This window comes from Ixodes scapularis, unplaced genomic scaffold, assembly GCF_016920785.2.
Source record: "Ixodes scapularis isolate PalLabHiFi unplaced genomic scaffold, ASM1692078v2 ptg000303l_1___fragment_1__unscaffolded, whole genome shotgun sequence".
Taxonomy (NCBI): Eukaryota; Metazoa; Arthropoda; class Arachnida; order Ixodida; family Ixodidae; genus Ixodes; species Ixodes scapularis.
Genome location: NW_024609955.1, coordinates 630,717 through 648,269, shown reverse-complemented (window position 1 = coordinate 648,269; position 17,553 = coordinate 630,717).

Below are 17,553 nucleotides of genomic sequence, written 5' to 3'. Positions count from 1 at the left end.
AGTGCCTGTGCTTGAAGTGACTGGAGCTTTTTTATGTTAGTCGGACTGAGGCCATGTAGTACGGGAAGGCAGTAACGAAGAATGCCAACAAACAAGCTGCTATAGAGGCAGAGAAGTGCACTTGTTGTAGCTTCCCAGGTCGTGCCTCTTAAAACCGTCCAAGGTTAACAAATGATGACAATTTGACGTGAATATGAGCCAACTGGGCGTTCCAAGTCAGCCCACGATCGATAAAATTCCCAAGAAATTTGTGGGAGGATACATAGGGAATTGCAGTACCGTTAATTTTTAACGGGTATCGGTCTGTCTTCATCCGCGTAAAGGCAAGAGCGGCAGATTTTTCAGGTGAAAGCTCAAGCCCACTCTTTGTTAGAAACTCAGACACGCTTGTGAGCGCACAAAGCAGACGAGTCGGTATACACTTAAGGGAAATTGCGGATGTCCATAGGCATATATCATCGGCGTATAAAGTAATGTGGATAGATATTGATACAACCTCAGTAATACCAATGAGGGAAATGTTAAATAAAACGGGACTCAAGACCCCACCTTGCGGTACTCCCTTCTTTATAAAACGTTGGCTTGTATCTCCTTCGTTCGTGTGCATGAAAATCGTTCTGTTATGTAGGTAATTAGCAATCCAGTTATTGAGACGTCCTTTTACGCCAATTGATCGAAGACCTTGCAAAACTGCTGAATGACTCACGTTATCGAAGGCTCCCCTTACATCAAGAAAAACGGTTGTGGTCAGTTTGCCACCTAGTTTGTGATCCTCAACGTGGCTAGTTAGATTCATAACATTGTCAATGGAACCTCGGCCCTGTCTAAAGCCGGTCATTGTATCTGGGTATATTGAATTTGATTCTAGAAACCATTCCAACCGTGCTAAGATTATTCGCTCCATGCACTTTCCTATGCAGCTTGTCAGTGCAATAGGTCTATACACTCTAAGAAAAAATGGAGGAAAAAAGTAGCAACGGCGCGTCTTCCTCCCTTCTACTGACGCGCCCCCAAGCGGACACGAGAAAGAGAGGAACGAAGCGTTTTTCTCCTTCTCCAGGCAGACGGGAGAAAGCTTTCGCCCTCCCGACTCATCTTCTTTCGGTTTCGTTTTTCGAGCAGGCCGCGCACGTTGTTTAATAAAGAGCCGTTGAGTTGATTGAGCTTCAGCGGCAGCGAGGGCCGCCTGTAATTCCGTCTTCTAGTCTTAACGTGCAGAACATTTCGGTTGCATTGACATTTTTATCACTAATTTTATCAAACGAGCAAACGAAGCCGCTAGAAACAGCGAAGTTCCGGAGCAGTGCCAGCAGCGCCACGTACACTGGGGGATGGCTGTCCATGGCTGTCTCCGGATTGCGGGACTCGCCCGGTGTAGGACGCCGATCTCACTACCCCTCCGCTTCGACTACGGTAGTGGTTATGGCGTACGCCAAAATCAATACCGTAGTCATTTCGGCGTACGCCATAGTCAATACCGTAGTCTTTTTCGCATACCCCAAACACACTGCCCTTACGCCAAATTCAATACCTTGAATAACGTCGGTTCAGCAGGGGTTGAGCTCCGCATTCCGCTAAAACTGGCGGAAGTAACTTTCTGCGGCAAAGTACTCTGTGTGTTTGTTGTTTGTATGAGCCACGACCAACTCGCGCGCGGCAGGCGTTGTTAATTTTGATTAGCGTTGATACGGCTGACGGCGCACAAAGCTGAAGGGCACAAGCAAGGAAGCTTGGAGTGATTCTGTGTCGATGTGATTTGACGTCGCTTCTTTTTGTTTCTTCAATCATGGTGCAAATGCAGGTGCCCGACTCCCGAACGATTCGAAGGCAAGAGTTGTAGCCCGCCTATCCGCTGGTCTTTCAATCGCATCCACTGTCGTCATTTTGGGCACAGCGGAAGAAAATAAGACGTTCACTATTTTAAATAGCGTGCGATCGGCCTGTTTAGGTTCTGGCGATACCGTTTCAGGCTGTAGATGAGAAAATTTAGCCACTACAGTACGACTGCTAGCCTGGGGTCTGTGCCTCACAACAGATCGAAACGGGTAGGGGTGGGGATCCCTGGCAGCGGGACCTTTCGCCGTACGAGCTGCGGTGCGCTAACACACTCGACCTCCGATACCCCCTTGGGTCACAGCGCTTGCTGAAAGAAGTTTGGATCGTTTTACGCAGATCTTGCAGTGCGTACGAGACTCACAACTACGTACTACGTCCTAGATGCCCAAACTGAGGCTCGCTACGTGTTTGCGGCTCTCGTGATCTGGGGAACAGTATGCTCGCATGAAAATGTTGCAGTGAGAAGTACGGAAAAGTAATAATATAAAAGTAGAGTATTTGAAACTGGCTTGCGTTGTCGCTGGACATATGAAAATAAAACTGATTAGGAATGCTGATCAGATCGGGTGGGAATGTGATAAAGATCTTTAAATATGCTCGGGTTATATGCGAAGTTGCGTCGGAACAGGTGGGCAGGGGTGCTATACTCTCCATCCCCCACATAATTCAAATTCCTTGCCCCCATCCCTGTTCCTATATTCTTCTAATGTTACTGGCAGGTTCTTTTTTCTTTTTTTAATTGTGCCTAAAGCTGCAGTTTTCTACACTTCATCTCCCCTTAGCATGGACTGTTGTTAGCCAGATTCTACAAGTTTGAGCTAATTGCTTTGGATCACACCATGGCGGTTGCACGAGTACTCATTCACTGCAAGCGCTGTGAAGGCAGTCGAGGCTATACCATCTTGTGCTTGCGCAGCCTTTGCAGTTCGAGGTTTCGAGGTCCTTTGTTTTGGCCTGTTCTTTTGTGTCTGGGTTTCATGTTCTTTTTTGTTTCTTGTTTTGTGTGCTGGATATGGTTGGAAGTTATGTTACCCCTAGTAGTAGGATCTTTTGTAGAAACATTGGTTTGAGAGTAAATGGTTCTAGTACCTTCTTTCTTTTTCTTCTGGCCGAGCAATGAACCTTTTGTAGAAACATCGGTTAGAGAGTAAATGGTTCTAGTACCTTCTTTCTTTTCCTGCTGGCCGAGCAGAGAGGGAAGATGGTTTCTTCGTGTCGACTTCGGGGCAGAAGATAACCCACAATGGGAACAAAGGCAAGTTTGGGGGAACCGTGTCTAGGTCACAGCAGCTCAATGGGCAAACAGGATGTGGCTCACGTTTTACGTGTCGAACAGGTTAGAGAGGCCTTGCGTGCGCGTTGTTTTCTAGCCATTTATTCTCAAACCCATTCGCGTGTCTAGGTGGCAGCACGTATTCGCCAAAAGGTGAATTGTGAAGGAGGTATGGACGTGTATATAAGGCGGTGTTTGTTGAATAAACTTCAACCTGTGTCCGATACTTCAATGTTCATTTCATTTTTTTTTATTTTCCTAAGTCTCGGGTTTACTATGTTTGTCATTCACCAGCTTGCCTGTGTTTTCTCCCTTTCTTCACTGAATAATGTACTGGTCAAGAATTATCTGGTCTTACTCAAAGTCGAAGGGAGACCAATGGAGTTTGAGGCAGACACAGTAGCTTTCCACCTTGACCAGGGCAAGACCCTAGATGACGTGTTGCTGACACATGAGGTAGTTCTTGACCCAGGGATGAGCAGGCACAAAGAACCCTCGGTGAACCTGGATCTGAAAGAAGATGCAGCACTGCGCTTTTTGAAGGCTAGCCCTGTTCCGTTTGCAATGTGTACCGCAGTGGAGGCAGAACTCCGGATGCTCCAAAGCCAAGGCACACGCAACACTGAACGCGTTTGAGCAACTGGCGGTAAATTGGATGCGGGCTGTAACAGATTTTGTGGCGAGCGTGCTTGGAGGCACTTGGAGGCACCTTACTAGTAATAATAATAATAATAATTTTATTTGCACCAGAAAGTTTGCCCACTCAGCGGCTTGCAAGGCTAGACAGAAAGGTTAGTACCCTTACGCATGTTCACCTGCTAGCCCGCTGCTGAGTAGGTGTAAACATAAACAAACAGTAGTCGTAAGTACAAGATAATGCATATACACGTATGGAAACAACGAATAATCATAACCCAGAGGGGAAGGTAAGAAAAATCGCTGTGCCCCAACCCACCCCCATGCAGACCACAGCAGAGGCCCCAGCCACAAGGCATTCCACTAGCTGTGTGTGACGGTGGATACAGCAGATGTGCTCACCATAAACACCATCAAAGGACTACACAGAGTGAAAAGGATGTTCTTGAAAATTTCGGCTGCCGCGGCAACTTTCCAGCTCTACAAGGAGACAGTCCTAGCAGGAAAACCAATCGTGGAAATTTACCTGGGTAATGTTATTGTGATGATCTGGATCGGTCATCAAGATAAATGGGCACCGTGCTCAGGAAAGACATGTCAACGTCATCAGCTGCCATGCCAAAACTACTTTTGTTTCGATCATGAGCGCTCGCACGAGCCGCTTCAGAGCAATGTCTCTTTTGCAGCTCGTCACATGCCAAGGTTTTTAAGTGTCAACCTGATATATCACTCTCCCACGCGACAAACACTAAACAAATACCGCATTGAGCAATAAACACATGATTCAATAATGATATACATACGACTTGATAAATGAGAAGAAACCGTATAAACAAGTTTGCATGCTACACATTACAAAAGTTCAGTCCTTAGGTAGAGGCTGCACAAATTTGACGACCGGCTTCAGTTTCTCCACGTGCACTACATCGCGGCCAGTGCTGTCCACGAGTTCAAACTCGCAGTTCACGGGAGAGAGCCGGCTCACAATTTGGCGAGGGCCAGTAAATCGTAGTGTTGCCTTGACTCTGATGAGTGGGGTCTCTCACAACACGAGGTAGTCCTTCTTAAAAAGAACATACATGTGCCACTGTCAAAGTCGCTTTCTTGCTTTTCTCGAGCAAGCTTGATTTCTCTGGAGGTCAACTTCCGAGCTGCATACCGCTGTTGAATGTGACACCAATGTTGGTGCTGAGGGTTGACAACTTTCCAAGGTTCTGAGACAGAAGTCCCCTGGCAAAAGAAGGCTTGATCAATGCAAAATTGGCTCAGTGTCCGCATTGCTAAGCTTAATTGTCTTCATGCCCACTGCAGCAGCAGAGGTGATGTGACAAACTACTGATGAATCCTTCCAGGCGGTAGGGGCATCAGGTTTCCACTTTCCTTCGTCAACAATTAATTCAACAGACTCAAGGTGCCGTTGCCATTCCAAAAATTTTGGGGTCAGCTCTTGCCGGCATCGTGTGACTCCCCCCCCCCCCCAAAGTGGCCGCTCGTCTTACAAATGAGACAGAGCGGACGAACTTCAGGGTATTGGGACGAAGAACACCGAAAGTCCCGCGAAGTTTTTGACGCATATGCTGAAGTGACACATGCTGCTTCTCTTGCTTCTCTGTTGCAAAAGGGTGCTGGTGACGATTGCTGTCGTCAGCGTTCCAATGAGGCGGTGACCGGCCTGCTTCGAGAGCAGCAAGGAGCGCACTTTCTTTGCCCCTAGCTACACAGCTTGCACTGGCTCTGCAGCGAAAGCCAAAACCAGTGTCTGTGGTTGGCTGAAGACAACCTGGTCAAAGCCAAGGAAAGAGTCCAGCAGCTCATTTAACGAAGCAAAGCGCCTGTCGAAGCATGCTTTCGTGCTTTGTGAAAGAGTGTGGCCAGGATAACCTTGCATTTCTCCGCCTTCGTCTCTGGGTAGCTGCACTCGTAGATGAGCTCCAGTTTACGGAAGGCGAAGTCGGTGCAGGACTCTCCCGAGTGCTGACTTGTGCTGAACATCTTTTGTTTCATCCCAGCTTCGTTGTCCAGGTTGTAACGACGACGGAAAGCTTTCTTCATTTGCTCCTACGTTGTTAGCTCGGCTGTCTTGAGGTGGTACCTAATCCACATGAAGTAATTAGATGGTAGCTTGGATACAATCAATGGGATGGCCTCACCTGGTGCAACTTTAAACGTCTGGAACCAGAAATCTATCTGGTGAAACCAGGCGATGATGTCCGTGCCCAGCTGAGAAACCGAGCTGACAGTCACGTTGGTCAGCGACTGCAGTGTCTTCGGCTGACTCAGCTTGAGCAGGAACCTTCTTCCTAGGCGCCTTGGACCTTTTTAGAGCGCAGCTCTTAGGGGCCCGTTCCCGGCTTGAGCGGCGTCGCCGTCGCCGCCGCCGTTGGCGTCGCCGTCGGCGTCGACGTCGGCGTAATTAGGGTCACCCCAAGGTCACCCCAAGGTCATGCGACCCCCAAGGTCATCCTAAGGTCACGTGACCCCCAAGGTCACCCCAAGGTCACGTGACCCTCCCCAAGGTCACGTGACCCCTCCCCGGGTCACGTGACATCAGGGGCGTCACGTGACCTCAGGGGGGTCACGTGACCCCCTGAGGTCACGTGACCCCTGAAATCACGTGACCCCCTGAGGTCACGTGACCCCCGAGGTCACGTGACCACCCAAGGGTCACGTGACACCCCCCCCCCGCCGATGTCACGTGACCTCCCAGATGTCGTCACCGGCATCCGCATCGTCGTCATCATCACCGATGACGTCACCAGTGACGTCACTGATGACGTCAACGGCATCCGCATCGTCATTGTCATAATCACGGATGACGTCATCAGTGACGTCACTGATGACGTCACCGACATCCGCATCGTCATCGTCATCATCGCTGATGACGTCATCAGAGTCCGCCTCATCATCGTCACTGATGACGTCATCAGTGACGTCACTAATGACATCATCGGCATCGTCACGTGACCCCTCAAGGTCACGACCCCCCAAGGTCACGTGACCCCCCCAGGTCGCTTCACCCCTCCCAGTACCCTTCCCTCCTCCTCCTCAAGAGCTGCGCTCTAATTCAGCGTTTCAGGGAGTTGTAAACGGCTTTCACTTTTTTTTTCAAAAATACTCCAAAAGCCGGGAGACGTCATAATTAAAATAAGAACGCCGACTTGACATAACAGAAAAAAAAGTCTAATGAAGTTGTTTTTTTCTGTTATGTCCAGTCGGCGTTCTTATTTTAATTACTTTTTTTTCTTTGCGGGCTCTTGCAGCAGTGTACGTCAGAGTCCACGCTGCACGAAAACTCCGACGACGAGGTTTTCGGCATCCTTGCCTCAAGCTGATCAAGACGATCCATGATGATGACTGGTGCCAGCAGGTTACTGATCAAATTCAGTGTTGCCTGTAGCTGTGCGTCGAAGAATCTGAACGCAGACATTTTGAGCAGACTGCCTTTCATGCGGGCAATGAAGAGCCCAACCCTCCCACAGTTCTGCTCATGTTGCAAGTGTTGACAAGGGCGCTATAGTCTGTTGGAGGTCAAGAATAGCATGAGAGTGGAGAAGAGGAAACCACCTCTACTTGTCATGATAAAGGTGGTTTGCTCCTCTCCAGTGCTCGCTCCGCCAATGTCGGGAGAGAGGGACAGAGACTTCTCCTGAGCTATTCTTAACCTGCAGCAGACTCTAATTATGTTCCAGAAGCTGGCAGAAAAGACCACATAAAATTTCACTCTTTCGCACGTTTCCGACGCAGTTTGGAGTAGAAATGTCGGAGGCCCCAGAGAGGATATTTTTTACCTATTCAAGAGTTTTGTTACGTTGCTGCTGCCGCTATTTATTCTGGGAACTGCCGTCCCGTGCACGCGCGATAACCCCGCTGAGGGCCTGTGCGTGCAGCATACGAAACGACACCACCTGTCTTGTGCACGGCCGTCTGTCCCCTGTGAGCAGTTATGGCGTCACCAAGCATGTGCACAATAGCTGGTGAGATCAGTGTGTTGGTGACATGATGTTGTTTAAGGCAGGGATCATGTGTTGTGATACCAATGGATCCACGCTCTGGGTCGCTGACTCTGGTGCGCTCCGTATACTGCAGAATCATTGCCATGAAAGCCTGTGCCAGAAGCTATATATGTGATGGCCAGGAATTGGTGAAAATAGCATATATGGCAGAGTGTAGGACAATATGATCCCGGACAATATGGTCCCAGACAAAATGGTTCCGGGCAAAATATTCCCGAACAGTATCATCCCGGACAATGTGATCCCGAACAATATGGTTCCGAGCGCAAACCTGGACAAAATGGTCCCAAGTAAAATTTCCGACACTTCTGACGCACTGTCTGAAATGTCGCTGATATCTGCAGCGATTACTTTTAAGGTGAGTGATAGATATGAAGTACGGTCCATTCGTGACATGTCGATTCGTCATAGGGGGAATAAAGGCAATTTATTGTGCAGATACCGCATGTTTCGATGCAATGTTAGAAAATAAGAATGGAAAATAATAAACATGCTTTTGAACACATGACGCATTTTATTACGTTCCCACAAAAAGTCTACCCCTGTTTGATGCTGCTTGGCCTCAGCAGCCCTTACGCCATAAAACACAATTTCCAATTCAAAAGGTCTACGATCTTGAAACGGCACTTAATTGGCCCACGCCCTTCAGAGGGTCATTCATGATACGGCTCCCTTGTACGTACTGTGTGCAGATTGTTTGAAGTTGCTGTTGCAATTCTCAGTAGACTGGTTGAAACTCAAGTTGAACACACGAAAAGTAGTACAAATGGCGAAAATTATGCGTGAAAAATATAAACTCTAGATTGACAAACGACTCGATATACAAGTATTTTGCGAATCACACTTAATAACATAAACCTGTGAAGACCAAGCATAAAAAAAGTAACTTCAAAATGACCAACGGCTCATGTCACAAATGTTTAGCAAAAATAAAGCAAAAAAGCAAGAAAAAAAAAAAAAGAAAATTGCCGCGAAAATGACATGGGACCATTTTGTCCAGCCTAGCACTTGGGAACATTTTGTCCGTGACCATATTGTCCGGGATCATTTTGTCCGCGGGACCATATTGTCTGGGACCATAATGTCTGGATCCCGTACTCAATGCCAAACAACCAGAAAACCAAGCTAAAAGCACTGACACATTGAGAATGGCCAACAGCCTGGAATGAAATTCACTTAGGCTTTGCTGGTTCAGTGGAAGGAAAAGCATTTCAGGTTGTTTTACACCAAGTGGCTGGAGGTGTGAGTGGTTAGCAGCATGTCGTCGAGCGTAGTAATCAAGTATCTATGGTCTTTGTCAGACACAATTGAAGTGCTAATGAAGGTTCGTTTGGGCAACGGTATGATTTATTGCATGAATATCATCTGAGCCACCAGCGCACCTCATCACCGGCAACTCACAGGCTGAGCAGATGGTACAGGAGCTCAAGCAATTGTAAGGGCAACTACAGTAGATAAAAAAATTTCAGGTTTATGATTGGTTAAACGTCATGTAGGTACAACAGCGCAAAACGAAGAGGACTAAGGAAAGGGACAAACACCACAGGACGAGCGCTGCACTAGTCCTGTGGAACTAGTCCTCGTTGTTTTGCGCTGTTTTATGTTTAGCCTTCAATAAAGTGACCTGGGCCCGTTTGCTCGAAGCTGGTTAACTAACCGCGGTTAACCGGATTTCCAGGAATTTTCGGTCACGTGACCGGCAGAGTAAGGACGGCGGGGAAACATGGCGGTGCCCCGGCGGTGGCAATCAGTTCGTCGAACGACGTTTCATGGACAAATCAGTTCGTCGACACTGCGATGTTTCATCGACAGATAGTTTCGTGGAAAGGAGCACCCGCTCGTTTCATCGACAGATGTTGCGACGTTTCGTCGACAGCTCGCTTTGCCAGCTCCTCTCTGCCAGCTGCGCCTCCTCGCGACCTCTGCGCCTGCGCGGCGCGCTGCCTTGTGTTGGATGGATGAATGGATGAAGGATGGCCGACTGGGCCAAGTATGGCGAACCAGTGTGCAGCCATCTTGCCTCACCAACTTAAATTATCGCAATTTTTTTTTTTACCTATATATATATATTTTTTTTTTTGGGGGGGGGGGGGGGGCTCGCCGATTGCACTGATTTCGGAGCTGGCGATTTGAATGGTTTCGCTCGTGTCTTTGCCCGAACCTTTGGGGAAGCGTTGTCAAAGCCGGGAAGTTTTGTTATCGGCCAGTGTCCTTTATCGAATTAGATTTTCAAAACTTTCAACAATATGCGCTGCTCTTGAGGGCTACGCTTTCGGCAGCATACGTGATCGAGGTGTCTGTACGTCATCGAATGCAACCCTTCGCGAGCTGGCCGCCGGCACTCCTTTTGAAAAAATGGCTGGGTCATTTCCAGAGCAGGCGTATCTTTCCGCGCGTCACGTCTTTTGGCAGAATCCTCAAGAGCCACCTGAACATAGCATAGATAGTTAACACATCAAAACACTGAAGCTCTTAAAGAAAATTTGAAAGAATAAACGAGGCCTGTTTGCGGTGCACACAGCCTTCCTACCGTTGAAAATGGCATAAAATCGGTTTTCAAGCTAATTGGCATCTGGTCTTAGCCGCTAGCAATAAACTTGGAAGGAGACTGAGCATTTTCCTACGCGTGGTTTACTTTTACGGTAATAAAACACGGTTGTTGTCTCCTCCAGACACTGGGTATTCAACGTACAGTACTTACCAGACCGCATGCGATTTTTAGTCTTTTGCATATTTAGCTTCTGGATAATGAATAACACAATAGTTCTGCATATGTTATGCCTGTACTGAAATTTTGCATGCAGAAAAACCGATATGTGACCAAAGAACATTAGATTTGGAAGCCGCTCTTTTATGAAACGAGCTATGAACTTGCCCCAGGTATCTGTCAGCTGGCATCGATAAAAGAACAATTTAATGTCGCGTGTGAGGACCAGTCGGCTGCTGCCGACAGATTTCGTCTATACTCGGCGACAACTTTTCTTGGCAATGCAGTGGAAGGTACAGGCCCGCGTCCCCTCTCCCATTTTGAGTGTACGCAGGCTCTTCTCCTCTCCCCGGAAATGGGGGAGGAGGAGAGCCTGCGTACACTCAAAATGGGAGGGGGAACGCGGGCCTGTACTTTCCAGTTCATTGCCAAGAAAAGTTGTCGCGGAGTATAGTGGTACTACCGCCTCCAAGGCCTTACATGTGGCGGCTGTTCGAGAGAAGCTTTATAATGCATTAAGATGCACATTCGATATGAACTATGGTTTACTTTGTGTAATACGACTAAACTTAGTGTACTGTTTTATTTATCTGTTACCAATTCTCGTGTTTATTTGTTTATTTTTTTGCATTGCAAAGTTTTCTTCGCGTATAAGTCGCAGTAGCCAGTCAAACACTGCATCACTTTTCCTTTTGAAAAATTGAGGGTAACGAACATGCTTAATTTCAATTGATATATTGATAAAAAACGGCAAGCTCTATTTTTGTTTAAAAATAACCAATATAAAAAAAATACAGTGTTTACGCCCTTTTCCGCAACCCACCATTGGATCGAAGTTTTGCTTTGTGCCTACGCATATTTTTCTCCACCGCTTTTCTTCTTCCAGTAACTTTCGGTTCTATAAACGGGCATCGGAATTTGCAAATATCCGAATAGGCCGCGCTCGAAGTCCTGCGCGCTCTTGCTTTTCCATCTGACACGGATGAGAGCGAGAGGGTAGCGCAGTCGCTCACCTTGGAGAGCAACTGCGCTAGGCATCGTCTTTTTCATCCGTTACAAGCGCATGTACCTTAAGTTTCCGGCATTCCTTTCAAAACCGCAAAAAAAAAAAAAAAAACTTGTCGACGAAGCGTTTTACGGTGGTGCTGTCGACGAAACGATTGTCGACGAAACGTGTGTCCATGAAACGTGTGTCCACGAAAAGTTGTCCACGAAACGTAATTCCACGAAACGAGTTTCGACGAAATGATAAGGACCCCCCGGCTGAGTCGGCGCCGCTCGCTATGGAACTAATACGTCGTAGTAGCTGCAGTAGCAGGCGCGTTAGTCAGCAATGAATCGTGCAGGAGGTTTTCGCGTTGCCTTACCTCACTTAAAACGCAAAGCATGAACAAAGACTTCGCCACATTTTTTAGATAGACTTTCGACTCTGGCCATTCCTAAGCCTAAATGAACGCGATAGTTGTCGGCATGGCAACGTCTTTGGAAAGTGGATTGACTGCCTTGACTCAGTCGGCCGGGTATTGATAGCACAGAAAAGCAGACAGCGTTCCCATAGACCTTTTGCTAAATTTGAAAGGCACCGAGGTGCATGCTACGGGTGTAGTTACACGCGCTGCACCTGCTGGCGTCTGCAGTAATAACTGTTCTGAAGCAAAAAGCCTAAAACAAATTTTGCCGTGCACGCGCGTTCGTCAAAGATTTATTATGATTATTTACTCCAAATGTGGAACGCCAGCGCGCGCGGATCGTAGAATTACACTGTCAGCGTTCTTCTCGATGTTCGGGTAATTTACTAATAGGTCGATTTTCAGTGGAGCCGAGTTCCAGGTTTTTCAATTTATGACGGTGTTATATACAGTTCTTCGCTGGCCAACCATGCTGCCAGTATACCGCCCGCCTTTCACTGCTCACTTCTTTGTCATCCTTTCTAGGACTCAACTTCGTCGTCCTTTTTCGAACTCGGAAGGAAATTTCACGAGGCTTTTCTTCACTTCATACAGCCAAATATTTAGAAAATTTCCAAACAAGGGTTAATTTAGTTTTACCTTGGCGATTGTTTGTACCACGAGCAATAAAAATTGTTTCTTAAGCTCAAATGTATGCCGCGCTGCATCGCGAAAGCCAGGCAGCGCGCATTTGTTAGGTCCCCCCATTTCGGTAACCTTTCCACGGAAGCCACGTATATTCGCTACAGCCAGTAGGTAACACCAGCTACCACCCCATAACAAAACACAAAGCTACCGCTCATCCTGCCCTCGTCAAACTTGGCTAGGTACTTGTGGGTACCTAGTAGGGAAGGGCGGTTAACTTTTAACCGCGGTTAAAGTTAACCGGCTTCGAGCAAACGGGCCCTGATGTCTCATTTAGGCGGGGACAGATAACGCTTTTCCGACCAAGGTCGCTGTCCCGCCAGCGGGCTTGTGGGACAGCGCGCTTTTTCTTTTTTTTTAGGGGCGAAGCTCCTTAGGGGCTAGCCATGGATGTCCGTATGTCCATCCGATGTCTGGCGTCGGGTGCTCGTGCTCACGAGCACGTGAGCACATGCTCCCGTGCTCGTGTAGGGCAAAAAACAACCGCATCTCCACGTGGTGAATGATGTTGATGGGGCGAAGCTCTGGTGGTGCTTGTCTGCGTAGACGCTGAGCCGCAGCAGGCCGAGCCTTTCGTTCGTTTTCATCCATGCATGTCAGAAAGAGAATGTGTGGTATGGGACGTGGTTATAAGCATTTGAGCATTTGACCGCAGCGTGACATGGATGATAACGAACGAAAGGCTCGGCATGCTGCGGCTCAGCGTCTACGCAGACAAGCACCACCAGAGCTTCGCCTCAATCAACATCATTCACCACGTGGAGATGCGGTTGTTTTCGCTTCGGCTGCCCCGAACCCAGAATAGATGAAAGACACGGTTAAACGAAACTATCGCACCAGTTGCTTTCCCTGATGAAGGGACAAAATATACTTGGCAAAGAAGATGCTGGTGCTGAAGGTTAATTTGCATATGACATTCCAGTTGAGAATTCCCATTAGATTCCAATTCGAATTTAAAATTGGTACCAGTTGGGTTTCCAGAAAACCAATTTATCCCTGCCAAATGGCAGCCGAACTCGCTAAAGGGAAGCTCATCGCCATCTTCTCTAAACTGGGTTCTCCCGATTCGATAAACCAGGGTCGATAAAACGGCGTTCGCTAAAACGAGCTTCTCTAAACCGGATGCCTCCGAGTTATTAAATTCCAATTGATGAGACCCATTGGCCAATGTGCTGATTGGAACCCACTAAAACCAATCGATTCCGGTTAAAACCAGTTAAAATTCCAATTGGATCTAATGGGAATTTTAGCTGGGGATCTACCATACTAAAAAATATTCTAACCAAATGTATTAGATGTGTATACCAAACAGTATGCAAATGGCAAGGAAATGTTTTCACAGTGTATACAGAATAATAAAAAGGAGTGATTAGTTACCAAATTTAAACTTTTCAAGTCTCGTAACACAATAATACCCCCTCCCCCCACCCCTCCCCCTGCAACACTACGATTTACTCATGTATACACCGTGGCGCGTAGCCAGGAGAGAGACCCATGGTGCCCAGGCTCCCCCCGAAATCTTTCATTTTGCTGGGACCACCTCTCCCCCCTCCCCCTCATACAGAATTTAGTCATGGGCGGGCGCCCCTCGAAACAAAATCCTGGCTATGTGCCTGCACCGTGCAATGGCTTAAATGCCGGCTAAATATTGCTTTGAGGCGCTTTTGCAATATGTGCCTAATAACTAGTGCATGCCTACCCTAACCGATCTGTACCCGTGCACAATCATCTCCATAATACCTCACCCCCTTCCTCCTCATGCCTTCCACATCTGTCAGTTGGAAGAGCTGGACCACCCCACCTCGGGAAGCACAACTGACACCATGGCCCCAATTAGTGTCACACATTCTCAACGTTGCAGGGACCATGCTGCCGCCCTCACTACCAGCATCTTTTTGACCGCTAATGAGATGCAGATAATGCGGACGAAGCATCATTGTAAATAAAATTTCTCTCTCTCCCTCCTAGCTGTTAGCCAAACGTCTCCAATTAGATGAAAGTAATTGGTTTTTTGGCTAAATCGATACAAGCTCAGCATGTTAGATTTCCTCACACCTTAGCATGGACTAACCACTAGGGCTGCATGTGACCCCCCCCCCCCCCCCCCGAGGTCACATGACCCCTCACCTCCCCGAGGTCACATGACCCCCCTGAGGTCACATAACCCCCCCCCCTTCCCCGGACGAGATTCAAGAATGAGGGGAGGAGGAGGATAAGGAGGTGAGGAGGGGTATACCTTCCCCTCAGTACTTCCCTCCTCCTCCTCAAGAGCTGCGTTCTAATTCGGCGTTACAGGGAGTTGTAAACGGCTTTCATTTTTTAATTCGAGATTAAAGAAAGAATATTTTATATGGCAAGATTTGTAAATTCACTCAATTAGGTATGATTGGCTGTCTCTATAGGATTCATTTTATATCAGATCCGTCGTTTACTTGTCATCCCATGACATCAGACCTTCTGAGGTCACAGTTCATAAATATTTGATAGTTAAACTTACCTTATAAATGAACAAGTAGAACAACCTTCACAATTTTAGCTGGGTTTTCGTCTAAGCATATAATGAAGTGAAAGGCGTGGGAAAACTTTTCAATATTCAAATTAAAAATATTTGGCCAAAACGTTTCGCTTCAAACTCAAAATCCACTAGTTACATGACTATAACTTAGAATAAACCGTTTTTCAAAATTGTCATCGGCCCGCTTCAGTTAATATTCTTGTTTATTTCTGACCCCAAAACAACTCAGGACACGGATGATCGCATAATTACCTCACAGGATATACTCGGAAGCAGGCCTGAACGTAGCGGGTCAAACAGTTTCGAAAGAATATACAGGAAAGGAGACAAAGTGAGGCCTTCTGGTGCTCAACGAGAATGTACGACGACCACTGCGGGGTCTCTGTCCAAAAAGCCATCTGTGGTTCCACAACAAAGCGTCCAACCATTGAGGTGTTTCTTGAGGTTATCAACGAAAAAGGCAATTTCATTTGAACCTGCCTTCGTGTTTACTCGAGCGGCTCTGAAGAGAACAAATAAGTGAAACAAGCGCCGGCTTTCTGCACAATGTGGGGACGGCTTCCTTGAAAACTAATAGGGAAGAGGAGACGGTGACCCGCTGGGTGTAAAAATGACAGCGCATATCCTACAAAGGCGAAGGGAGAGGGGGGTGCAGACACAGCCCAGACGGAACACTCAGAGACATATTGCACGAGCACCGACACCTACAGATGGTCCCCACATGAGAAGAGTGAGACAAAGTCGGTGAAACGGACATTGTTCGCCGCCCCTACCACCGTGGGTGCTGCTTCCTTTATCTCCCGGTTTCGTGCTGACTCGATTCTCAGTCGTGTGCTAAACCAGACAATTTTTTGTTTGTTTAATGTGTGGAGTTACAGTTACAGTTACCCAATACAAAAGAAACAGTCTTGCAGTTACAAGTTACCAGCAGTAAAGAGTAACTCGTTACCAAAAAGTAACTCTAGTTACCAGTAACGCATTACTATAGTAGCTAGTTACTGCCCAAGACTGCTTGTCATGCACGGTCTGGATACGAGTGCTTCGCTCTTACCAGCGCTTTGGTCGTATAAAAAGCGGCCTTTGGAGCGTCATCTTCGATGTCGCTCATCAAAAGCATTGGCTTATCAATTATTGCAAATAAATTATGCACATCAAAATTCTGAAATGGCGAATCACGCAAAAAAAAGAAACACCCTTTGGGTTTAAATTTTTCTAATTTCTCAGTTTACCTTTCTTGTTACTGTATAGTGTAACAAATAAAATAATATTGTTTTGGTTTCTGATTTCTTAAGTCCAATTTTTGTACTGTGACGAGAAAGTAACGGCGTTACTCTTTTTGCAGTAACTGTAACATTTTACTTTTTGAAGCCGGTGACTGTCACTGTAACAGTGTTACTTTTCCCCCCTAGGTAACTGTAACTGTAACACTGTTACTTTTTGCTGTTAACGTGCCCACGACTGATGACTAGGTTCAATTTCTTTGTTATGCTGTGGTAGTAAACACCGAACCGTGGGGACAAGTTCAAATAAAGTACCCCTTATAGTTTGATCTCCTGCCCATCGTATTGTCGGGCACCGAACAATGGTTTTGAGCACTGCGACACTTTGCACACCATACTGCTCGACATTTAGAGTCTTTACCCAAAAGGAGACTTTGCTATCTCTGACGACTTAAATTTTCCAAACATTGACTAGGTTCATCTTACCACGAGCAGCTCGAATGCTGCGTGAGACTTTTTCATGTTTCAATTTTGACCTCACCCCAGTTGTTGAACAACCCACCCGTGGCGACAATATTCTTGACCATACCCTTACAAGCACACCAGAAATAATAAAAACTGTCAACTGTGTTGCTGGCTTAAATGACCACGGCATCTTGATCATCGAGTTATCTATCCCTGTGCCGACGCTGGTGATTACTACGACACCATAAATCGGAACGTGTCATCGTTCTATCAGTCGTATGTCGAAAACCTTCGTTCAAGATCGCTGGAAGAAAACTGGTTACTATTTAAAAACAAACTTAATATTTTAACTGAGCAATTTGTTCCGAATGTTATTGTACAGAGCGACGGGCATAACCCCTGGTACAATATAAAACTTTACAATCATTATAAATAACAAAAAGAAGCGCATGTATAAGAGCTAAAAAAGTAAATAATAACAAAGTCTGGGACAAATATTTTTCATGTCTCAAATCTTGTACAGAGCGTAAGGTTGACGAAAAAAAAGTTATTTTTTTTAGGCCTGCCAAAGAATTCTGAAAAGTAACCCCCAGAAGTTCTGGAAGGTATTTTCACCCAGAGATAATACTGACTCTATCCGACTAAAGAATGAAAATGTAGATGCCGTGTGTGAGCCACATTGCGCTACAGCTTTGAACAAATATTTCTCTTTCATACTATCAAACGAAAGCGTGGATCATATACCTATATAGTTTGCCTTGCTCTGGTTTTGAGCCCATGGCCCCCATTGACACT